Raw genomic sequence first — 26,209 nt, forward strand, 5'->3', positions numbered from 1 at the left:
TGACAAGCTGAGATGGCAGCCGCGTAAACTTTAATAGTTCCCGCCGCCAATCCCTTGTCAACAGCGACTGTAAGAAGCACAAGAACGTTTCGACCCGACAGCAGACAGGGTCAACGTCCTGTCCCTCACACCACTGTGTAAAACTCGCCAGCGCGCCGCATATCCCTTTGCAGTGGATTGCGCGCGCGCACTCTGAATGGTCTGAATGACCGCGTCTGTCAGACCCCTGCGTTCTAACAAATCCCTCTCAGTAACCAGGCCATGAGGGGGCCCCCCATCATAGAGGGCGGGTCCTTCCCCCCACACTGATTTTATGGTTTAAGAACTTTTTAACAGACAGACCACAGCAGGTGGAGGTAAACGGCTTCACATCCAGCAAGATGATTTTAAACACAGGCCTCCCCCAAGGCTGCGTCTCATCCCCCCAACTCTTCGCTGTCTACACCAACCACATCACCTGCAGCACAGAAGGGATGGTGCTGCTGAAATATGCAGACGACATGGCCTTGGTGGCCCACCTGACTGGGGCCGACGCCCTGGCCAAGTACCACCAGGCAGCAGAAGACCTAGCCCTGGTGTTCCAGCAAAGCTCCCTGGAGCTCAACACCAGCAAAACTAAGGAGCTGTGCTTTGGGAACAGGGAGAAGGCAGACTGTCACCACCTCTTCCAGCCCCTCAGCATCAACGGCCAGCTGGTTGAACAGGTACAGTCTTTCAAGTACCTGGGGACAGAGATTGACATCTCTCTGTCCTTCTCCCAGCATACTGACTTAATCTATAAAAAGGCCCAGCAGCGCCTCCACCTGCTGAGGAAGCTCAGGGCTTTTAACGTCAGCAAGGACATTTTAACCCTGGTTTACAAATCACTCATTGAATCCATTCTCACCTTCAATAACACATCCTGGTACAACTCCCTCACTGTTAAACACAAAACCAAACTCTCCCGTATAGTCAATCAGGCAAGTAAAATCATCGGCTCACCTCAAACCCCCCTGTCTGAAATCTACAACCGGTCACTAATCAGAAAAGCCACACAAATCACACAGGACCCCTCTCACCCCCTCCACCAATCATTTCAGCCACTTCCATCAGGCCGCCGTTATAGAACTCCACTGGCCCGGAAAAACACATATAAAAAATCATTCATTCCCACTGCAACCACCGCCCTGAACATTTTAAAATAGGAAGCACACTGCATTTTAGCATTTTAAATCATAATACTGTTTTTATTACTATTATTTTTAAATGACTAGACTTTTTAAATAGGCACTACATAAACACTGTTATATCTGTCTGTTTTTATTGTATGTATTAATGTATGTGACCTATGTGTGTTTTAATGTGGAAACTGTATTCTTGAGCTGCACTTCTGCCTGTCAAAGGAGAATTTCTGTCACTCTGTGACAGACAATAAAGCATTCTTGAATCTTGAATCTTGAATCTTGAATCTTGAATAGGCGGCCCCCTCACCAAGCCTCTGGCTTGAGAGAGTGCATCTTGTCGATGAGGTATGGGCCATGGGCCCTCTACCAACATCTCCATCAGTTCCGGAAACCACGGGGCTCCGGGACGGTCCGGGGCTACAAGAATTAACTCTAGCCTCTCTGACCTCACTCGTGCCAACAGTGGGAGGATAGATGTCAGGGGTGGGAACGCGTATAACAGGACCCTCGGCCATGGGTGGTGTGCGAATGCATCGACTCCCAATGGCGGGTTGTCCTGTTCGCGCAGGGAGAACCAAAGGCGACACTGCGCATTCGTCCGTGACGCAAACAGATCCACTTCTGCTTGCCCGAACCGTGCCCAAATCAGAGACACAATGGAGGGTGCTAACCTCCAGTCGTCGTCCCTCGGGCCTCCCCGTGATAACAGATCTGCTCCTTCGTTGAGCAGACCTGGAATGTGGAGAGCTTTTAGCGAACTCAGGTGTGTGACAGCCCACAGCCATACATCTGTCGCTAGGCGATGAAGTGACGCTGAGCGTACTCCCCCTTGACGATTGATGTATGCTACTGTTGTCCTGTTGTCGGATCTGACTAACACGTCCAGATCCTTTAACACCGGGGCAAAATGAAGTAGCGTTAACTTCACCGCCTCGAGTTCCAGCAGGTTGATGTGACGCGTTTCCAACGGTCCCCATCTTCCTGCCACCGAACCTGCCTGACACACTCCTCCCCACCCAGTCAACGACGCGTCCGTGAAGACTGGGTAGTGGGATGCCGGTCTGCCCATGGCGACTCCGCGCGGGTCTCTCCAGTAGCTCAGGTCGGTTTTGACCGATCTCGGTATTACAATCAACTTGCGACGGTGTCTCACTGGATCCAGTCCTGGATCCAGTCGCAGTCGTGCGAACCACCTCTGCAGTCTGCGCATGTGTAATAGGCCTAAGGGGACCACTACATGGGCTGCAGACATCAGTCCTAGTAAGGACATCATTGACAGAGCGGTGATTGTATTTGTCACTCGACACACCCGGAGAGCTGACGTCAGTGTCGCTCTCCGTGGTGCCGATAAACTGGCCCTCATCTTGGCAGTATCCAACTGAATGCCTAGATAGGAAAACCGTTGAGCCGGCCACGGAGCACTCTTCGTCCAGTTGACAGCTAACCCCAGCTGAGTGAGGTGCTGCACCAGTGAGGTTGCGTCCCGAATGGCTCGATTTGGGCATTGGGCCAAGACCAGTAGGTCGTCGAGATATGCTAATATGCGTATCCCGTTTCGCCTCAGTGGTTCGAGTGCTGTCTGCACGCATTTGGAGAAAGTTCGAGGAGCAAGCGCGTACCCGAAGGGCAGGCGCGTGTACTCGTAAACCTTCCCTTGGAAGGCAAAACGTAGAAATTTCCTGTGCCTCTCTGTGATTGGCACATGAAAATACGCGTCCCTCAGGTCTATGCTGATTCCGTAGTCGCCCTTCTGTATACAAGACAGAAGGCGCCTCGTCGTCAACATACGAAAGGGGCGTTTCGCCACTCTCTCGTTGAGGACCCTTAAATCTAGTATGGGTCTCATGCCTCCGGATTTCTTTGGGACAAGGAAATACGGGGAGTACCACCCCATGTCCCACTGGTCCCTCGGAACCATTGTCACTGCGCCCTTTGTTAGGAGATTCGTAATCTCCTCCTGGAGCGCACGTGTTTTTATCGGGCAGGACAAAACAGTCTCTCTCACGCCCCTGAAGGGCGGAGGAGGCTGAATGAACTGCAGTGCATATCCTCTCCTCAATGTCCTGTCCAGCCAGCCCGACAGAATACCTGCCCCTTCTAGCCATTCTGCATAACGCAACGACAGCGGCTGGGCCGTCTGTTGTGGTGCAGTCGACAGAAAAAGCTTGAATTTCTGTATGACCCCAGCCGCCGCTGCACACCGAGGAGGTGGCACAGCCCAAGGTGGGGTCATTTCGAAAGGGATGGGCTGCCGTCTGTAAAGAGTGTTTGTTATGTGTAACAATGCCCTTTATTGACGCAGGTTTATTATGCCTGATAATCAAAGAACCGGCCGAGCTGGGCCAGATCCTGATAGACATGGAGGGGTTTTTGATGTAAATAACGGTCCCTCTATACGGCTACAGACAGGGGTGTTTAACCCCGTTTGTGTCGTGATAGGGGTAAGTCTGTTAGGCAGAGAGCTGGCCACACGCTGGTAAGCTAGGCCAGTCTCCGCTTTGTTTCTAACCGGTAGCGATTGGACCACGCTCCGACAAGGCAGGCGGGTCTCCGCTCTGGTAGATAACGGTCCCTCTATACGGCTACAGACAGGGGTGTTTAACCCCGTTTGTGTCGTGATAGCGGTAAGTCTGTTAGACAGAGAGCTGGCCACACGCTGGTAAGCTGGGCCAGTCTCCGCTTTGTTTCTAACCGGTAGCGATTGGACCACGCTCTGACAAGGCAGGCGGGTCTCCGCTCCGGTAGATAACATGGGAAAATCTCCTTTACTGAAAAAGTAAGGTGGGGATTTTCCTTCTTTTGCCTCTTTATGAGGTAGCAGCCATGAAGAGGAAACCGGTGGTGGGGTCATTACCGACCCCTCCGCCAGTGAAACCGGGTCACGCTGCCGTGGGGGGCCGTAGCGGGCCCTCCCAGTGGTCAGCGGCGGGGCTGGGGATGCCGAGTGGGGCATGGCTCCGTCGGTAGAGGTGGAGCCAGTGCCGCATCATGCCGAAACCTCAGTTTCGCAGCCGTTGACGGTCTAGTCGTCACCACGGCGGAAGAAGAAGAGGTGGAGGGTCGCTGGAGGGGGAGGTGGCTGGCAAGGTGCTTCTTAGCCTCCTCCATCGCGGCCAGGCGCTTCGTCATGGTGTCCATGGCGGGACCGAATAGCCCTTGTCTCTCTATTGGAGCATTCAGTAAGGCCATCCGGTCCGCCCCGGTCATGGTGGTGAGAGACAGCCACATCTGTCGCTGCTGCACCACCGTGTTTGCCATCAGGCGACCCCACACAAACCGCGACGCCCTGGGCCAGGTACATCGTCGCGGCACTGAGCTTGCTCAGAAGCTTCGCCTCCGCTGCAAACAGACCGTTGGGTCGGTCTGTGGTGATTTTCGCAATGGCGGCGTTAAACACAGCGATGTTATTCGCCGCTGCCGCCGCCTGCGCACCGAGAGCGTAGCTCTTGTCTAACAGGGTGGCGTTAAACCTGTCACGCTGGTTGGGCAGCATAGGTTTTTTAGGCACCGACCAGGCGCTGGACCCCGGTACCAAGTAGGCGGCTAGTGCTGGTTCGAGCGGCGGGGAGCCGTCGGTCATCCCCTCCGCGAGCCCCTCCACTCTGGTAAAGGGCAGGAACGCCTTCACTGGCGCCCTGCCTGTGAGTGGTTCTCCCCACTTGTCCTCCACGAACTTATCTAAGCCCGGGAGGACAGCGTTAGGAGGTTGGTCCTGTCGCTTCGTCCTTTTCCCGTAAAACAGGTCCTTCTCCCAGAAGGACTCCGTTGGGGGAGGGGAGGCGGGACAGGGAATTGCCAACACGCCTGCCGCAGCTTCCAGGAGGCCCTGGAAGTCGTGGTGGAGTGATGGGGGGGCGAGGGCGGGGAGCTCGTGAGCCTCTACCTGCCGCTCGCTCTCATCAGAGCTTTCTGACCCTGACACCGGCACCGACCACTCAGCTGGGTGAGGGCGGCGTGATGTCAGGGCCGCGTGCTTGTCCTCCGCTGCTAGGAAATTGCAGCGGCAGGTGTCCCGGAGGAACTTCTTCGTGGTCGGCGGCGGACGATCCATCGCTGAAGGGAAAAGTCTCCTCCGCTGAAAAGTGTCCTCCGCTGCTTGGAAGTCGCAGCGGCAGGCGTCCCGGAGGAACTTCTCCATAGGCGGCGGACGATCCATATCTTGAAGGGAAAAGTCTGGCGGGTTCTCCAGTCTTAGTAGTCGTCCTTCTCAGTCTTCAGATATAAACCCGTGCTGAACTTTTTTGGGAGAATGATGGAGCAAAGTACGCCCCTTTATATAGCACCCCAGGCGGGTGCAGGCATTGAAAAATTCAGTCATTGGCTACTTTAGGTAGCGGGGTAAACCAATAGGAGCAGAGCTCCCCTATGGGGCGGAGCTCCACGATATAGAACAAGCCTGTTTATCTGGCAAAAAAAACAACTAGAATAGCCTTACGGACTAAATAGACTAGTCTTGATACAACTTTTATGCCCACTGTGATAGGGTACATTGCAGAAAGCTACAGTCTGTAGGATCCAATATGAATTGTTTTTGGTAGCGCATATCCCTGAAGAAGGTCTATGAAAGACCGAAATCTCACGCAATAACATCGGATGAAGGATCATATGGAAGGAGATTAACTAAGTGACCATCGGAGATAATGAACCTGTCAACAAAGCCAATCACAGAGGCCAGGTAGGCTACCTGTGTATGCGCATTAAACTGTGTATTAATGGATGGTATACGGTTTGCATATTCACTTATATTTATGAAACTATGAAGTATTCTAGTTGTGTTAATGTATTGTAATAGTATAATAGGGCTTCATAATTTGAAATTGGCGGCTCAACAATGTCATTTTGAATCCCGGTTAACCGGAAGCCTGTTGGCTTCAATTTCTAGTTATTGTGCTGTTGGCTTTGAGTGTTCCTGCGTAAATCCTGTTGAGATGCAGGTGAATGTTGGCTATGTCTTAGGTATATGCTGTTGGCATTATGTTTATGTGCGCGGTAAAATGTTGTGTGTGTGTGCGCTGGGGAGGAGGGTGGGGGACTTTCTACACGTCCAGGGGCCAATTTTTCATAATCCGTCTATGCAAAGCATGTGACTTTTTCAGAATTGTGTGACATAAGGGACGTAGACCCGATCTATAGTCCTCTCCCCGATTACATCGTGGTGGACAATCGGCTCTCTCACGTGGAAAATAACTGGTCACAACTTCTTAACGGGTCAACAACATCACAATCAGCGTCAGTGACGTCATTCTGTATCGGATGTGGGCTTCAAATTAAAACACAGAGATTTTACAGCATATACAGCAGATACGGTGAGGAGGAGACATTCACATGAATTTGTCACTCCGCTGTTTTTCCCAAGAGATTGAAAATGGAGCGTGTCAGTAGGGCTGAAATGCGCAGAAGGTTTCTGAAAACTCGCCATTACCCTGTACGTATTTTAATATTGCCTTTAAATGACTAATGATAATTAAATTATGATTATATTAATGATTAAAGCACTTTGAGCTGCAACGTTTGCAGGAAAAGTGCTATACGAATACAAGTTATTATTATTAGTATAATTATTATAATTATTATTATTATTATTATTATTATTATCATGTCATTTTCTGACACTCTGTGTTTACTCAACTAACTTATATTTGGAGTATGTAATTGGGTTCTGTATGTATGTCAAATGTATGGAAAGGACAAGCTACAGAAAATGAAATTAAATGTTTATTTCGTTAACTATGCATACAATACAGTATCTCCTCACATTACATTGAGTGCTCTATTTATAGCTTCATACTGGTCCACGAAGGGATTGTGAGAGGCGGCCCAACACAACAAGGTTCCAGAGACGGCTGGTAAATTAATTTCGGAAATTCAACAATTCTAATAGTAGATGCAGTGACCAGCAATTCTGAAGCAGCTATTTTCTATGACTTCACAGACTCCCATTCAGGAGGACATTACATTCACTGAATCATTGTTCATGACCTCTGGGGACGGGGTCCGCACCACAGCCAACACAGAGACTCCTGCCCAGGTCAGACCCTGCCACTGACAGACCCTACTAAGAGGGTTCATCTCATTCTACCACTGACAGACCCTACTAAGAGGGTTCATCTCATTCTACCACTGACAGACCCTACTAAGAGGGTTCATCTCATTCTACCAAAGTGGTTTCCCCCTTCTAGTCTCCTCGCCTTAACCTGCACTGAAAACACACAGGACAACAAGATAACAACTAATATGTTGGCTTGTGCTTTCACATCATAGGGCATCTAGGGGACAAGGAGAGGAAGCCATAACAGACTATTGAGATGCGTTATTTCAGTTCACTGTTAAACTGTAACTTTTTGAGAGTACTGTCTCTCCCCTTCTTTAGGTTGAAGATGAGAAAGGGAGGCAGCATCAGACAACAGTGAGTCATGAGGCTGAGGATGAGACCTACTCCTTGTCCTCTGGTGCTGAATCTGAATTGCAGGTGAGCAGATTTGTTTCCATCCCTTCATACCTTTGTGCAATGTTTGATTGATTGAAAACTTTATTAGAAGATTTGCAGAAGTAGGTACATGAAAGTACATATTACATACAAGGTCAACTAACAGGATAAAAACCCAAGAAAGCCACTGGCTTATTTCAATTGGGGTCCTTGATTCTCAATTCATCGTTACATGTAAGACAGACAAAAAAGCTAGTACTATCTACAAGATAATACAGACAAATAACTATTACTATCTACAAGATAAACACACATCCATCATGGGAAGAACAATACAACAAAACATAAGGTATGTACAGCGGGTAGGACAGGTGGGGACATACACCACAGGTGGGGGCGGGGGACAAAACACAAAGTATGTACAGTGGGTAGTTCGGGTCTTTTAATCTGATTTTTGATTTAGAGGGTCCAGTTACGGATTGCAGCCTCCTGTAAATGTTTTTTGAGAGTGGTTTTGAAGGTGGGCAGTGTTTTGCACTCCTTTAAGATTATAGGAAGGGCGTTCCACATTTTTACTGCATAGTTTGCAAACGAGTTTAACCCCTTGTTTGTGGTGCAACGCGGTTGAACGTGGTTCGTGGAGCTTCCTCTGGTGTTGTATGTGTGGACGTTGTTCACTTTTTGGAAGTATGTTGACAGGTACTTGGGTGTCTTTGTGGTGTAGCGTATCTTGAAGACCAGGCCCAGTGCAAGCTGCTGCACTCTGTCAACTACTCGTAGCCAATCAAGGCTCAAAAAATGAGCAGCGGTTAGATGTGTCCTAGGGTTGAGGCCTAGCAGAAGCCTAACCAGTTTATTTTGGGCTGTCTGGAGTCTTGTTTTATGGGCCTTTGTGGTTCTATAGTACCATGGTGTTACGGCATAGTCGAAGTGACATTGAATGAGAGCTCCTGATAGGGTCCTCAGTGTGTTTTTACTGACAAGTGAGGATATCCTGTACAAGAATCTAGTTCTATGGTTCACTTTTTTGATTACTTTTGCTGCCATTTTATCTCCGGAAAGATTTGCCTCTAAGATGGAGCCCAGGTATGTAATATCCTCTTTTCTTGTGATATTAATGTTACCCACTTTTATTTTAAAATTTTCAGCCTTTCTGAGTTTAGATGGGGATCCGTATAGGATGGTTTCAGTTTTACCTAGGTGTATTGATAGTTTATTGTTAGCTAGCCAGATGCAGATTCTACTCAGTTCAGTGCTTAGCGCTTTTTCCACCTGCAATATGTCCCTGTCAGAGACCAGCAGAGCCGAGTCATCCGCGAACAGGAACAAATTGCAATCACATGCTGATGACATGTCATTCACATATATTAGGAACAGTAAAGGTCCCAAAATGCTTCCTTGTGGAACGCCGCAGGTCACTGGGAGGGGGGGGGACAGTGTTCCGTTCACACTAACCACCTGTTCCCTCCCCTCTAAGTAGGATTGCATCCAGCTCACCGATGTTCTATCGAACCCAATTGCTTTCAGTTTATCTAACAATATGTGGTGATCTACTGTGTCGAAGGCCTTCTGGAGGTCCAGCATGACCATGCCGCAGTACTTGCCCGAGTCCACCTCATGGTTGATGTGGTCGTTCAAATAGAGAAGGCATGTGTCAGTGGAATGGGATGTTCTGAATCCTGATTGAAATTCATACATCAGCTTTTTTTCGGTAAGGTACCTATCGACCTGTTCATAAACTATTTTTTCCATAAGTTTCGAGATGGAATTAAGAATAGAAACAGGTCGGTAGTTGCCTGGGTCTAATTTGCTTCCTTTTTTATACAGTGGGGTTACCCTTGCTATTTTAAAGTCAAGGGGGACGTGTCCCTGTTTGATGGAGAGGTTTATTATGTGGGTGATGATTGGGGTAATGGAGGCAGCTGAGTCTTTTAGAAATCTGGCTGGAATATTGTCATGGCCCGTGGCCTTTTCTGAGTGTAGAGCGCCTAGCTTTTTAAACACCTCATCGTTTGACACCATGGAGAGTTTAAAATCATCATTGCGTACACCCAGTTTATTGTAGAACTCACGGATGTGCTCTACACCATAACGCCCTGAGTGGGGTGGTAGATTGTTAACTAATTTAGTGGCTATGGTTGTAAAGAAAGTGTTTAAGCACTTAGCCACATCCAGCTTGTCTGTAAGGAGAGAATCACCAGATTTGATGCTGATGTTTGTAGACCTGGTTTTGAGTTTTTGACTGCAACCTAGTTGGCTATTAAGTAGCTTCCAAAGGTCACGTGGTTTGTTTAAGTTTTCTTCGATTTTGTTATCGAGGTATTCTTTCTTAGCAGATTTGGTCATGGTAATTACCTGATTGCATAGTTTGTTGCATTGTTTTTTAATTTTCTCAAAGTGGGTTTTGTGATCTTCGTTTAAGTGTTTCACTAATTTTGATTTGCATTTTTGAACTTCAGAGCATTTTAGGTCTCTGACTTTCATAGCATTTAGAATGTCCGAATTCATCCATGGTTCCGATCGGGTTTTAACCCTGGTGGTTCTCATGGGGGCTATACTGTCAATAATATTTAGGAATTTGGTTTTGAAACCTAGCCATGCCTCTTCAACCTGTGTGCATTTTAGTTCATCAAACCAGTCTTGATTCTCCAGTTTATGGTTTAAGGCCTCACTAGAATAGGATTTAAGGGATCTAGTGGTTATAGTTTTATGACCGCCAGCCTTGGGTTTTTGTTTTTTACGAGTGCAAAAGATCATGTAATGATCACTTAGCCCACATACAATAACCCCACTCTTGGAGATTTTGGACTCATCCGATGTTAGAATGAGATCTATGGTGGTTTGAGTAGAAATACACACCCTAGTGGGTTTGGTAATTTGTTGACGGAGACCGTGTAATTCAGAAAACCTAGTGAAGGATTTGAAAACGGATGCTTCATTTCTGAGCATGTCCGTGTTCAAATCTCCAATAAGAATCTTTTCCACACAGTCAACGTCATCCAAGCACCCCTCAAGAATATCATAGAAATCACTCTGATCGGGAGGTCTGTAGATAGTACCAACCAGCACCGGTTTTGCTTTGTTAAAGATAATTTCAACCCAAACAGATTCTAATTCGTCACGATTCAGGTCATCACGGGTGTTAAAGATAATATCGTTGTGAATGTACATGCAGACACCACCCCCATACCTGTTCCTGTCGTTTCTGATGACTGTGTAGTTAACTATTTCAATCTCTGGGTCTTTGATGGATTCATCAAACTTGGTCTCAGAGAAGCTCAAAATATGAACCTTGCTGTCATGGAACATTTCTCTGATTTGGTCCAGTTTAGGCACAAGACTGTTCACATTAAGGTGAACAATATGCAGGCCCTTACTGCTGTGTCCAAATAGAGAGTTTATGTCTTTGACTTGGAAATAGTCACCACCATTTTGGTCATCGTCACGTTGAGGATTGGGGGGTGGGGGGGGGCGCCCATTGTTCAACGGTTTCGTCGTAGAGTCTCCGGGTGGAGAAGGGGGGGGTCGTCGTCGGGTGGGGGAGGGAGGGGGGAGGGGGGGGTTCGTCACCGGGTGGGTGAGGCCTCTGTGTTCGTCACCGGGTGGTGGGGGGGGGTTCGTCACCGGGTGGGGGAGGCCTCTGTGTTCCCTGGCTAGTTGGTGGAAGATAGGTGGGGGGGTAATGTTATTAGCATATCTACCCATTGTTTTGCTAGCCACGTCTGAATCCTGGATGTCTGCTGTTGCCGGCAAACTAACCGGTTTGTCGACAATGGCGTCAATGTTTATGCTCGTAGCATTTGCCTGGGAAAGATATAGTCCTAGATATAGTCCTATGTCCTATCTGATGTCTGACTATGGAGAAGGCATGCATGGTGTCCTATCTGATGTCTGACTATGGAGAAGGCATGCATGGTGTCCTATCTGATGTCTGACAATGGACTCGTGCACACCAACAAAACACACACATACACACACACACAGACACACACACACACACACAGACACACACACACACACACACACACACACACACAACTTCCGCCATCTTTGTCCTTTTTTATCAGGAACCACCGCCACGGTGAAGACCTCACTGAATTAGAGGTCTGTGATTGTTTAGTTTACCTTGGAAATGAGCTCGTCGTGATTGGCCATGTGCGCTCGGCAGTGGATGCAGCTGTAGGTGCGGTGGCAGGTGGGGAGGTAGGCCTGGAAGGTCTTGGAGCGCGTCATGGCGGCGGCGGAGAGGGCAGACGGAGCGGTCACTGTCGGGGCCACGCTGTTGGTGCTGCTGGGCGGGGTGGGGGGGCGGTGCAGGAAGGGGCTGCCAGCCCAGGACGGCTCGCAGGGGAAGCACCGCAGCACACAGGTGAGGGCCGTGGTGGGGCGCGGGGAGGGAGGCACACACCTGGAGAGAGAGAGAGAGAGAGAGAGAGAGAGAGAGAGAGAGAGAGAGAGAGAGAGAGAGAGAGAAAGATTAGCCATTAAGCAAGACAAACACAGTGACAGCTTGGAGAAAAGAGAATGGCCCTTAATGATCAGAGTCACTGAATCAGTCAAGACAACAAGGCCCCTGGGATACACACCTGGCTGGGACACACACACATACAACATTTATGGTATTGGAGTACTTTGAGAGTAGGCCTTTTCTTCTACAATATAAACAGTATAGCTACCATACCTTTAAGAAAGCCAGCGAAGAAACTAAACCATCCAGTTTTGAAAAAAAAGAGAAGTTCTCTTGCCTGGCTGATTAAAACCTGATCACAGAGTATCAACCGACACAGAAAGCACCTTTTATGAACACAATCTTTACAAAGTTCTGTCCTTAGCAAATGCACACACGCACATGCACACACAGACACACAGACAAACACGCACACACACACACACACACACACACACACACACACACACACACCCACACACACACAGGGTTAACCAGGCTATGTGAAAAAACCTTTCTCAAGTAGCTTGGGATGCTTGAAAGAAAGACAAAGGAACACCACTGACAGACTTACTACAGCTATGCTGTGACACACACACACTCACTTAACTCACACATGCACGTCTCTAAACTGATAAACAGCTGTAATCTATTAAAAACCTATGTACAACGCTCTCTGTGTAAGTTGCTTCGAGGTTTACTTTTTTGATAACGATCAAGTCACAATCCCACGGTAACACAGCGAGAGACATAAGCATGCCATCACAAAACTACCATAACACTATGTTCTTGTGTCTTGAATGTTTTTCACTTTTATTTGAGCGTTTCATGCATCACAGATGCTGCATTGTTGGCATAATATTGTTTTGATCTGCTGTTATGATCCATGCAGGGCACGGTACAGAACTGGGAAACGTAATGATGGACGTATGATAAACTATTATCTGAGAAACATCCGAATCCAATAGTATACTATCCAATGATGTGACAAGAGCCCAGAAGCTAATTGACTGAAGGGAAATGCTGATCTAATAATAGCAAACATACAGAGAGATTAGTCATGTGTGTGCGTGGACACCAACACACACTGACACACATAGAAGATTAGGAAGATAGGATCTTAGAGGGCTGTGACATCACCACAAAGTCGAAAGCTGCAAAGCCAGTTCGTGACGTTAGAATTATAAGGTTCTATCTCCATTTTTGTCGAAATTGAGTTTTTTACATAATCTGATCCATTAGGTGTTTATTAATGCCTGTGTGGTGTTATTTTTAAAATGTTGACATTTTTGAGTTAGTAATTAATAAAATACAAAGGTTCCATCTCACAAAACATAATGGAATGTAAAAACTTTGACGCTCAATATCTCGGAACTACCCTAAACGGAGATAGAACCTTATAATTCTAAGCTCACGAGTTGTGGAGAGATAACAGCAGGATAGTTACGTTACTGCACTGTATCCAGTGGTCATATTGAACCTCCTCAACGAACAACAAACATTTCTCAAGGACATGATAAAGAACGACTGTCAGCTTCATATCAACAATAATATTCCATATTCGGTTTACAAATAATTGATATATGTATAGATCTTTTCTTGACTGGGTCTATTCTGCACTTGTTGACAGGTCTGGTTACTAAGACGATAACAAGTAAAGGCAGACACTGACAGGCACTCAGATTCTTATCAAAAAACATCATCTTGATTTTGACGTTTTTCATACAGTGAGGGTCTACCTCATTCACTTTGCCACATACACAGGGTTCCCACGGGTCCTTGAAATCCTTGAAAGTTTGTGAATTTGAGAAAAAGAAATTGGGTTTCAATGGGTCATTGAAAGTGGTTGAATTCCCCCCTCTCTCTCTCTCTTTTTAATTGTCGTCTGTGAGCGGATAGTTCCTATTATATAAATCCTCATCTAGATCTGTCTCAAACTATGCCGTGTTGGGTCCTTGAATTTGAGGGAATTGAGTCTTGAAAGTCCTTGAAAGGTGCTTGAAATGTGATGTTTCAGAAGGTGTGGGAACCCTGAATACAAGTAGTATACGTCCCTTCGTAGGGCCCCTTGTATAGGTAGTGTGCTAACAGTAGGCTGCCAGAATGCTCACTCCCATGTCCCACTCAGCAGTTCACACTAGGTAAGCGGCTCATGCCATGTAAGCCTGCTGTTAAACCTGCTGACTCAGGGCCCAGTGGCACTGGCTGGCACAATGTGCAGGGGGCAGCGGGGCAGGCACCCCTGAAAGAAGAATGGAAGTGCTGAGGTCAGACCTCTCAGGGCGAGGGTCAAGGGTCACTGTGGTGGTCAGTCAGAGGGAGAGCCGGGACATTTAAGGGTTGCTCTTTTTTTCTCCCAAGCTGTCACTGAATCAGTGTGTGTGTGTGTGTGTGTGTGTGCACGCGAGTGAGTAAGAGAGAGAGAGAGAGAGAGAGAGAGAGAGAGAGAGAGAGAGATTAGCCATTTAGCATGACAAACAGAGTGACAGCTTGGAGAAAAAAGAATGGCCCTTAATGATCAGAGTCACTGAATCAGTCAAGACACAAAGGCCCCTGATCAAGCACAAGATGAAAACCTACAATGTTTCTAGCACACATCCTACCCTATATCAGAAAGGACTGTCCTAAATGCTGTCTAATCTGCCATCCTGCCCATTCAGTAGATTCAATCCATTACGTATTGCTTAGCTAAACCATGTCAGCCCGGGAAAGCGAAAATTGACACCCACCTCCAAACAAAGAGCTTGGCTGGGGCTGTTGAAGCCATTCATTGTGAGCTTTGTCTATGAGCAACAGCTGCAGCACCTCACACAGCCTCAATGTGTGTGTGTGTGTGTGTGTGTGTGTTTGTGTGTGTGTGTGTGTCTGTGTGTGCGTGCGTGTGTGTGTGTCTGTGTGTGTGTCAGTGTGCATGTGTGTGTGCGTGCGTGTGTGTGTGTGTGTGTCTGTGTGTGTCTGTGTGTGCGTACGTGCATATGTCGACCAGTGACACCAATGGGCAAACCTGCCTCACTTTCTTTACCCTACCACACCACTGACAGTCTCTGTCAGACATAATTTATAATAATAATTTTGCCATTTAGCAGACGCTTTTATCCAAAGCGACTTTCAATTACGAATTACAGGGACATTCCCCCTGGAGTAACTGAGGGCTAAGTGCCTTACCCAAGGGCACACTAGTAGTGGTGTGGTTTCAGGCGGGATTTAAACTCACAACCTTCCGATCCCAAGTCCAACTCACTATCCACTAGACTAGACCACCACTACCACGACATGTCTTCCCTCAGGGCAAAACCAATGAAAACCAATGAAAACAAACAGCTAGGCTCCAGTACATGGTACACTTCTCCTATGACCGTCTGGATTAACAGCTAAAACTTCTCCTAAGCATAAATACTAAACCAAGAGGCAAATACTAAACAACAAACATTGGAACAACACCTTGATTTGTCAACATGACTAGCTAACATGGCTGAAATGTTAACAAGAGACAAAATCAGCAACCATTCAGACACAACTGAGCCACAGAATAACTGCATGCCTGCCTGGCCTCTCATAAACATATGCCACAAATATCTTAATATCCAACGGAGAGAGGTATGATCAATGTCCTTTCAACAATGTAACACATAGTAGCAGCTTAGCCCCTCAAAGGAACATGAAGCGTTACATGAAACAAATTGGATTAAGCCAAAGCAACTGCACATAACTCCAATGATTCATATACTCATCAGTCCCTTAACTGACCCGGCATTGACACTGTTGTATTCAAATAAAAGTAATGTGTCTAATGTCCTCTTTAACCGAAGGGAAGAGGAGTTGGTGACTCATTTGAGTGAGACTAATTTTTCACACTAGCTGTCATCAGTTAACTGACAGATACCGTACATCTGTTTGTGAGGTTGTGTTTTAAATGACCAAACAAGAAGTCTAAAAAGATGTTGAGATGGGTATGACAGGGGAAACACAGAAGGGTTAGGGATGTTTGTAAGTGTGTCATTAGAAGTGTGTGTCAGTAGAAGGGAGATGGGGAGAAAGAGAGAGGTAGGAGAGTGTCAAATAAGAATCCTATATTGAAAGGTAAACACAGAGAGGACAGGGGTGGAGGGATACATTAACGGCTAATAGAACAAGTCAGCAAGGAAAGTGAAGGGAATGATAGAATAAGAGAAGGGATTGGAGAAGAAGAGAGAGAGAGAGTATAGGGTGTTCACACATATCATTTTGCTTTCAGATTTAGATTACAAGAAATGTATCCATCACATAGAGAATTGTATGAGAAAAACAATGGTCCAAACCCCATGGTTCTATCATGTATGGTCCAAAAGATATCAAGGTTTACCTCTTTACATACACATGCCAATTACAGGAATTTATCTCAGTAGAATCTAGACCTAACAAGTGGTCACTGCTATGCAGCATTTTAAGACCAATGTTAATAGCAAATGTGAACATTGATCACGCAATTCATAGTGTAGCGAACGGGAATCTTCTAGTGTAACTCGCCCCATGCGGGAGTCGAACCCCAACCTCCCACATAACCGACGGCCGCGCTAACCATTAGACCAAGAGAGTTAACTCCCTTGGAGGAGCTGTTAACGGGCCTCATACAGGATCGTTACACTATCCGCACCGTTCGGGAGAGCGTGCCCTCACGCTTCACTATTGGGGCTTTTCCACTACGGTGCTGACCCGGTGCTGACCCGGGTCAGCCCGCTTCGTTCCCCTTTTCCATTAGTCGTCCCAGGTCGGTTCGGTCCCAGGTCAGCTCGCTTCTTTAGCTCCACATCGACCCCAGGGTCTAAAATTTCATATCCGGGTCTCTTTGCCAGGCTGCGTGTGACGTGTGACGCTGCACACCGTTGATTGGTCAATGGAAATCGTCATCCCATGTCCCATCCCATATATTTCTTCACTACCCGCCATCTTGAAATACCACATTCACTCTAGGAAAATGTCACTACATTTTCTGTAATAGCTTATTAATAAAGATTCGGAAAATTGTGCTGACCATCGTATTATCTTAGTTTAATGTCATTTCAATGAATCATATAACTTTTATTTACAACAAGCACAACACAAAAATCGCTATTATGCACCGTGTTTGTCCGTGAATAACACCGGCTGTGGAGGTGGTACAAACACAATACTCCTTTGCTAACTTCACCATCTGTCTACGGTCATTTTGAGCCCTTAACCACCGCGCTGACACCCCGAGAAGTTATGCTTTTAACCGTAAACTCGATGAACCGGGAGTTCACCCGGCCATGCAGCCATTTTCGCCGTTCACTCATGAGTCAAATGCCGGTTTTAACAGGGAATTCGCTCCGCGCTGTGTCCACGGTGATAGGAGTGGAGGATCGACTCCATTCAAAAACTTTTGGATTCCCTGGTTTCTCCTCTTTCCGGACACGTTTGAATTGTTATCCTAACCCCCGGTAAACCGAAGTTATTAACCCGCAAACGGCACCGTGTTTGTCTGCCATTTTCGCCGTTCACTCATGAGTCAAATGCTGGTTTTAACAGGGAATTCGCTCCGCGCTGTGTCCACGGTGATAGGAGTGGAGGATCGACTCCATTCAAAAACGTTTGGATTCCCTGGTTTCTCCTCTTTCCGGACACGTTTGAATTGTTATCCTAACCCCCGGTAAACCGAAGTTATTAACCCGCAAACGGCACCGTGTTTGTCTGCCATTTTCGCCGTTCACTCATGAGTCAAATGCCGGTAGATTCGTGTCTTGTCGGCGTTTCCCGATGATGATACTACAGTTCATAAAGCAGACAAGTGAAGGCAGTGGTTTTAAGGGTTCAAAAAACATGACTTTATTATGTGTACATAGCTTCCTCTCTCTCTTTCTCTTTCTCTCCCAAAAAATCACGGCTGTTGCTGTGTACACCCGGAAGCTTTTTGCCAGGCTGCATGTGACGCGTAACTCCGCCTACTATCGTCTACTCCTCCTACTAGTCCGGGTCGGTTTGTGTATAATGGAAAACCAGAACAGATCAAAGTGACCCGACCTGACCTCGAACTGATCCGAACTGCACTAAACCGGGCTGCTGATGGAAAAGCACCATTAGTCAAGTCCCTCACGTGGACACGCCTCTCCGATGGCCTTCCTTCCATCCCAACTTTCTGACACCAGTGTCGCGAACGGGAATCTTCTAGTGTAACTCGCCCCATGCGGGAGTCGAACCCCGACCTCCCACATAACCGACGGCCGCGCTAACCATTAGACCAAGAGAGTTAACTCCCTTGGAGGAGCTGTTAACGGGCCTCATACAGGATCGTTACAATAGTGAGCCAGCTGACGTTAGGAGTGATCCAGACCATTCACACAAAAAGCGTCTAGCTCCGGTGCTTACAACCGGAGCTTGAGTAGGCTACATGTTCTAATCAAAATCCAAAATCCAATACAAGACAAACATGTATCTATATGTATATATTTTTTAGATAGAAAACAAGTTGAATTTAATAGAAAACCATCCTCAAAGACTATCAGATTTCAATAACGATGCGTATCTTTCAAGTGTTAAAGTCTTAAAATAGGAAAAAAAACTCTGATGTGAGGAGAATTGAGGGTAGACCAATAGGAAGTCAAGATGCCTTACATACAGGTGACGCGTCCATTAAATTGATTGATTGATTGATTGATTGAAGTACACAGAGCTAAAACTATAATACATATGGACATGTATGTTGACACATGTAAGACAAAATCTTCCAAAAATGTATTTTTTTTTAATGGTGATTAAGTAGCGCAACCCTGGCAGAACCCCGTGTTCGCACGGTCTATGACCAGTGGATGGATGGACACCCTAGGCCTAGAGAGTAGAAGAGAAAGATAATGAGACAGCAAAAGTGAGAGAAAAATAAGCAGATTAAATACAGAAAGAGTGAGAGAAAAAGATAACAAAAGAAAAGAGAAATGTCTGTGTGAGACAGAGACAGAATACCCAATGAAAGAGAGAGAGAGGGAGAACCAGGCCAGTGTCTGAAGCTGTGGCGGGAGCGTCAGTGTCAGCAGTGTTGCCAGGTGGGCGGTTTTCCAGCCCAATTGGGCTAGTTTAGGTTGCATTGTGCTGGTAAAATTGGGCTTGGGCTGGTGGACAGAATTTGGGCTGGTTTCCCATGAAAAACCAGCCCAAATTCTCTCCATTCATTCTATTTCATTTTAAATGACTTGACAGAGACTGGTGGCTGTGTTGTTAACAGCCAGGCCCTGTGTTAAATGCTGTGATCACCATGCTAATGTGCAATTAACAAATGTAGAGGCACATTCATTGAGACTATAGATTATGTCACATGGAAATGGATTTCATATGATAATACCATGATTGAATTGAGGTTATCTTCCATGATCATATTTTGCCATTGCATTGAACATGAAACAAGACTAAGCATTGTCATTACTTTGACACAGCATTGCTAATCGAAACGATCAACAAATGTTCTTTATGGTATTTGAGCAGTCCCTTCATTTATTCTATTCTATTCGTTTTTCATATGTATTATGATATATTCTATGCTATAATATTTGGGCTGGTTTTTATCAATTTGGGCGGATTTGTATCACTTATTGGGCTGGTAAACATCAGACCAATCTGGCAACACTGAGTGTCAGTTGAGGTATGTCTATTGGCGCTTTTCCACTACCATACCGTGCCGTACCGCGTGAACCGGGTTTGTTTTGCTTTCTCCACTGCCAACCGAGCCGGGCCGATTTAGCTACGCTTCGGAAGGGGTAGCGAAAGGTACCGGCACGTAACATCCATATGCTGTATAAATAAATATATTTGACTACCAGCAAGACATCGGAGCACTCGTATCTATAACAAACGCAGAGATTGTATGAGCCCCGGCGTCAGTCCAATGGAAGCGTCAAGCACAGCCTTTCCGTAGAAATACATTGCTCCCTGTCTAACGTTATATATAACGTTACATGTTTTAAGGCTGATCTGTGCATGATAGTGCTGCATTTTTACATAATTCTTATCGCATTTCCCCCCGTTGAGCTGTATAGCGGCACTTATTAAAGTGAAGTGCTCTTATGACACTTAACTCCTCCTACTGTCCCCGCTCACTCCAGGTCTGTTGTGTATAATGGAGAAGCGTATCCTACCCGTACCATACCGTACTTTCAAATGCGTGCCGTACCGAGCCGTACCGGTCTGGTCAATGGAAAAGCGCCATATATGACCAGACTAGGCTGCTGTCTGCATGTAGGCCAGGGGCTCCATTGTCACCAGACTCCACATGGCTCCTGCTAGCTCAGTTCTACTAGGCTAGGCCAAAACTAATAGGCTATACTAGGCTACATCTACTAGGCTAGGCTATATCTACTAGGCTAGGCTATATCTCTCACCATCCAGACACATAGCCCAGCCAGACAGACCAATAGGGTCAAATCAGAGCACTGAGCCTGGCCAGACAGCAGAGGGGCTGGGTCACTGGGCTGGGGATGGATATACATACCCAGGGCTCTCAAGTCTCACGCATTTCAACCCGTTCACACGCTCACACGCCGCGTGTGCTTGAGAGCCCTGACATACCTGTACAAACACACACACACACACACACACACACACACACACACAAACACAGACATTGACAAGTAGAAAGACATACACACAAGCACACAGACACAAGCACGCACACACACACGCACGCACGCACGCACGCACGCACGCACACACATGGAATGGAATGGAATGGAATGGACTTTATTTGTCATTGCTACAGTACAGGTACTGTGATATTCTGACGTGTAGCAAGAATATAATGTATAAATGATGAGACACACACTGGATATCAATTGGACTCTTTAGTTATTCGATGTGCACGCATTACAGCATATGCATTCCCTGACTCCGGACTGCGCATGACCGGGTCTTGACTCTTGACAGTGTATCGAGTCTACCACCGGGTGGCAGTAGGTGGTCTAAACATTACATCACTCCTTTTTTTTTAATAAATGATAAAGTGCATAACATTCAAACAGTCCATTAACTTGGAACATTGTTAACTCGGAAGAACATGTTAACAGTCCTTTGGTACTCCTGCTCTTTAATCGAAGTCACGCAGGTATGCGGGAGGTTGTCTGTTCTCCCTAACTGGATACCTCGGCGGAGGTGCGGGTGGAGGCGTAGCTGGGCCTACTTCCTCACTGACCTCTGAACTTAAGTCCATTAGAGTGTCTGGGTTGTCTCGGACAATCTTCTTAAAGAATGAACTGTTCCTAGTGGTGGTGTAACCACTTCTTCCAGCTGTTATCATGGAACCTTTGACATCGATTACTGTGAGCGGCTCTGCGTTGTAAGGCGTAGTAAGCTTGTTCTGTTTTGGTTGACGACACAGGACGGTGTCTCCTGGCTTGATGTCAGAAGGCGTAGCGTGTCGTCGAGCATCTGAGAGAGCTTTCATCTTTGCCTTGGCCTCTCTGTCGATTCTGCGTATCTCTTCGTCAGCAGGGATGGTGATTGTGTCTGCTGAGGGTAGCTTGGTGGTCATCTTCCGTTGGAATAGTAACTCGGCAGGTGACGTGTTCGTCGTGCTGTGGGGAGTGGACCTGTACTCACGCAGGAAGACGTGCAGCTGTTGTTTCCATGGCATCCTCTGCATCTGGGCGATTCTGAGTACTTTCCCGACGGTGCGCATGAATCTCTCAGCTGTGGCATTAGCTTGTGGCCATAGAGGTGTTATCTTCCTGTGCTTGAACCCTAGGTAGTTGGCAAACTCAGCGAACTGGTTGCTGTTGAAAGGAGGTCCGTTGTCAGTCTTAACAATTCTTGGGATTCCAAACATGGAGAAGACTTTGTCCATGACTGGTATGACTGTGTTTGCTGAGGTAGATCGAATTGGCTCAACAATTGGGTATCGTGTGTAGTCATCGACTATAACTAACAGGTATTCTCCCGATGGGAGTGGGCCATAAAAGTCAGCACTAACACTGTGCCATGGTGCGTCTGGCAGCTCAGACATTTTGAGTGGTTCGGTCCGGGTAACTGGAGTGTTCACTTGACATGGGAGGCAGGTCTTGGTGATGGTCTCTACCTGTTGGTCTATGGTAGGGAACCATACCTTTTCTCTGAGTAGGGCCTTTGTCTTAGCTACGCCCTGGTGGCTTTCATGAGCAATCTGCAGCGCCCTCTGCTGTAGAGCTGCAGGTATGACAATCCTGGTGCCTCGCAGTATGATGTCGTTACCTGTGGACACTGTGAGTTCATCACTGACGAGCTTGTATGGTTTCAGTGCAGCAGCACCTGGTGAGCGGTCTGCGATTAAACGCCATGAGTTATTTCTGATGTGTGCACTGACCTGTTGCAGGAGTGTGTCTTTCAATGTCTCTCGCTGTATCTCTTGTAGTGTCATCGCCTTGGGTGTTGCTTGAAGTGCTACGAAGTTAACGTACTCCTCTGCAACCTTGGATGCTCTTGTGTTCTGTGACGACTGTACCGGGAGAGGGTGTCTAGACATGTAGTCAGCTGGATTGTCAGCTCCTTTTCTATATTCCACTCTGAAGTTGTACGGCTGTAGTCTGAGGCCCCATCTCTCGATCCGTGCAGGTTGTTTTGATCTCGGGTTATTCCATATCATCTCCAATGGTTTGTGGTCGGTTACCATGGTGAATGGATGTCCATACAGATACAGGTGAAAATGTTCGCAGCTCCAGATGATGGCTAGGGCCTCACGTTCTGTTTGCGAGTATCTCGTTTCTACATCACTGAGTGCGCGGCTGGCGTAGGCTATGATGCGCTTCTCTCCCCCTCCTCCTTTCTGACAGAGGATGGCGCCTAGCCCCACCGGACTTCCATCAACAATGAGCTCCGTCTCCTTCCTGGGATCGAAATATGACATTGTTGTGTCGCTCGTCAGGCTGTCCTTGAGCGTCTGGAGTGCCGTAGCTTGATCACTGCCCCACTGCCACGGAGCGTCCTTCTTCGTGAGCCCACGGAGCGGTGCAGTGATGGTTGAGTAGTCCTTTATGAACCTGGCGCAGTAGTTGGCCATGCCCAGAAGACTTCTGATCTCACCTGGATCTTTGGGGTCGCTGGCGTCGTGAATGGCTGACACCTTCTTTGGATCTGCAGAAATCCCGTCGGCAGAAAAAATGAACCCAAAGAATTCAAGGCGCTGCTTGTTGAATTCGCATTTGTTGCGATTGAGTGTCAAACCACTGTCTTTCAGTCTTTTAAACACTGCTCTCAGAGTGTCGTCGTGTGCTTCCTGAGAGACGCCATAGATGATGATGTCATCGCTGAGGTTCTTCACGCCCGGTATACCTTGCAGCGTCTGGCAGATGGCGTTCTGGAACACTTCAGCGGCGGATGATATACCGAAGTTCAGGCGTTTGTATCTTCTTAGCCCGAGGTGTGTTGTGAACGTTGTGATGTAACGACTCTCTGGATGCAGCTCGAGCTGGTGGTAGCCTGCTGTGAGGTCCAACTTCGAGAATACCTTGGCACCGTTCAGCTCGTGTATTACATCGTCCATTGTTGGGGTGATATGTCGTTCTCGCTGAATTGCTGTGTTCGCCTGACGCATATCAACGCAGATTCGGACTTTATCAGGGTCTTTTGGCTTCGGTGGTGTGACGATCGGGGAAACCCAGGGTGTTGGTCCAGATATAGTTTCAATGATACCGTCGTTCTCCAGCTTCTGAAGCTCCGCCTCGACCTTCTGACGGACATGGAAAGGGACCCGTCTGTGCGGCTGGCACGTCGGTTGGATGTCGGGGTCTATATGCAGTTTCACCTGGAAGTCTTTCAGCTTTCCGATTCCGGTGAAAAGCTCTGGGTAGCTCTGCACGAGCTCATCTGCGACAGTACGCCCACTGGGTGGCATCACTGGCGGCGTGTTCACCATATTGATGATCTGGATCAGCCCTAGTTCACTGGCAGTTGCGTAGCTGAGCAGAGATTGTCCGGCGTCGCCTCTGAGAACGTAGAACACACTCTCTGTCCGCTTGTTAGTAGCCTGTACTTTGCATGCAAATTTACCAATGATAGGTAGAGCGTTGTTGGACCCATATGGAAATATTTTGATCATGGCTGTGCTGAGCATAGGCTTTGGGTCAAGTGTGTTTAACACATCTTCATTAATTATGTTGACAGCTGCTCCTGAATCAATCAGTATTTTAACACTGACACCATTCAGCTTGATGTTGGTCTGGGGTTGCTGTATACTTGTGCTGTTGATTACATACACATACCTTTCGTCTCCACTTGATGAGTCTCTTGATTTGGTCTCGGAGCATGCTGTCACCTGGTTCACTTTCTTAGTGCTCCGCTGCTTGTAGTGAGCTGTGTCTTCCTCTTGGCTTTGATGTGCAAATTTCTGACCACGGCAGTGTTTGGCATAGTGGTTAGGCTTTCCACAGGCCCTGCAGTCCTTCCCTCTGGCTGGACAGTCACCCTCGTGTGGATAATTTCCTCCACAGTTTCTACATTGCAAGCTCTTCTCTTTGTGCCTGTATGCTGCATGTTGCTGTTTGGCGCCCTTGAGATGCAGTGCATTGATTGCGGTGACAGCCTTCTCTTCTATGCTTTCTGCCTGTTGTTCAGAGATCTCTAACATTCTCCCTAGGTCTAACATATTAGTCAAAGTCATGTTTGGCTCTCTGAGCGCTCTCCTGCGCAGCCGTGATGAGGTACAGCTCTGTATTATTTGCGCGACTATTTCTCTGTCTGCATCTGCAAATTCACAATCTTTAGCTAGCATCCTCAGTCTGGTATGAAATGTGTCTAAAGACTCACCGGGAAGCTGTATGGCTTGTCTGAACTTGTACACAAGGTAGTGTGTGTTCTTTTTCGGTGAGAAATATCCGTGGAGCTTCGTCTTTGTGTTTTCATAGTCATCACTGTCGTCAGCCAGCGTGTCGTAGATATCATGGACTCTCTCTCCAGCTAAGTGAAGCAGCAGTGCCCTTTTCCTTATTTCTTGAGTAATGTTTGTGGCTACGGTGTAATTTTCAAATCGGTTGATCCATTTGTTCCATCGCGTTCCAAGCGAACTGGGATCGGTTTCTGTGTCGAATGGCTGTATGGCCATGTGGCCCGAAAATGCCGACTGCATGATACTAGCGTTAGCCTGGGTAGCTTAGCTTAGCTTCTTGCTAGCTAACTACTCACTTCGACTTTTCCGGACGGATTCTTCTTCTTCCTCCTTCAAAAATCGACACTGGTGGCGTTTCCACTTTGAATCCTCGTCGCCATTGTGATATTCTGACGTGTAGCAAGAATATAATGTATAAATGATGAGACACACACTGGATATCAATTGGACTCTTTAGTTATTCGATGTGCACGCATTACAGCATATGCATTCCCTGACTCCGGACTGCGCATGACCGGGTCTTGACTCTTGACAGTGTATCGAGTCTACCACCGGGTGGCAGTAGGTGGTCTAAACATTACAGGTACCAAACAACGAAATTTAGGAGGGGTGGCTCCCCTGGTGTTAGGAAAGGAAAAAGAAAACACATTTTAGAAAAAGCATAGATGCATAAGATCACAAGAAGGTAAGGAGCTGGTTTACATCAATAAAGGCTATGTACACAATCCACTGTACTATACTGCACAGATAGTCAACTAGGGTTGTCAAATTGCACAAAAAGTATTTATGTTTATTGTATTGTATGTGTATTTATTATTATTTATAAATGGACTACTACTATTTATGTGTCGTATTCTTTTCAAAGGTAATTACAATCTAGCCAAATAAACGTCTCAAACATAGAACCTCACTGTCCCAGACCCAGGCTGTGTGAGGAGAGGGGAGAAGGGGGTTACTCCTCTTCAACGTCCCAGCTGGTGTCAACGACTGGTAGGAAATAGGTGTGACCAGTAGGTGTAAATATCCCCGGTGCATATTAGCACTGGATGAATGTGTGTGTGTGTGTGTGTGTGCGTACTGTATGCAGACAGCTGGTCTGCATCAACGTCATTTCTATATGACACACTGACACAAGAGGCTGTGAGGGGTAGACACATGGGGTCTATCATGTTGTACTGTGTTGAACTGCTTTGCACTGTGAAAGGTGTACAGTAGTTAATTAAAAGTCTTAAATACAGTACATCCCCTTGTCTAACACATGACAACTCATCTGACTATTTGAGTATTTGTGTGGTAGGTTAACACAAAGCAAACCGTCTACTTGGTGGAAAATAGAAATG

The sequence above is a fragment of the Nansenia antarctica genome (genome assembly GCF_963989245.1).
Source record: "Nansenia antarctica genome assembly, chromosome: 8".
NCBI lineage: Eukaryota > Metazoa > Chordata > Actinopteri > Argentiniformes > Microstomatidae > Nansenia > Nansenia antarctica.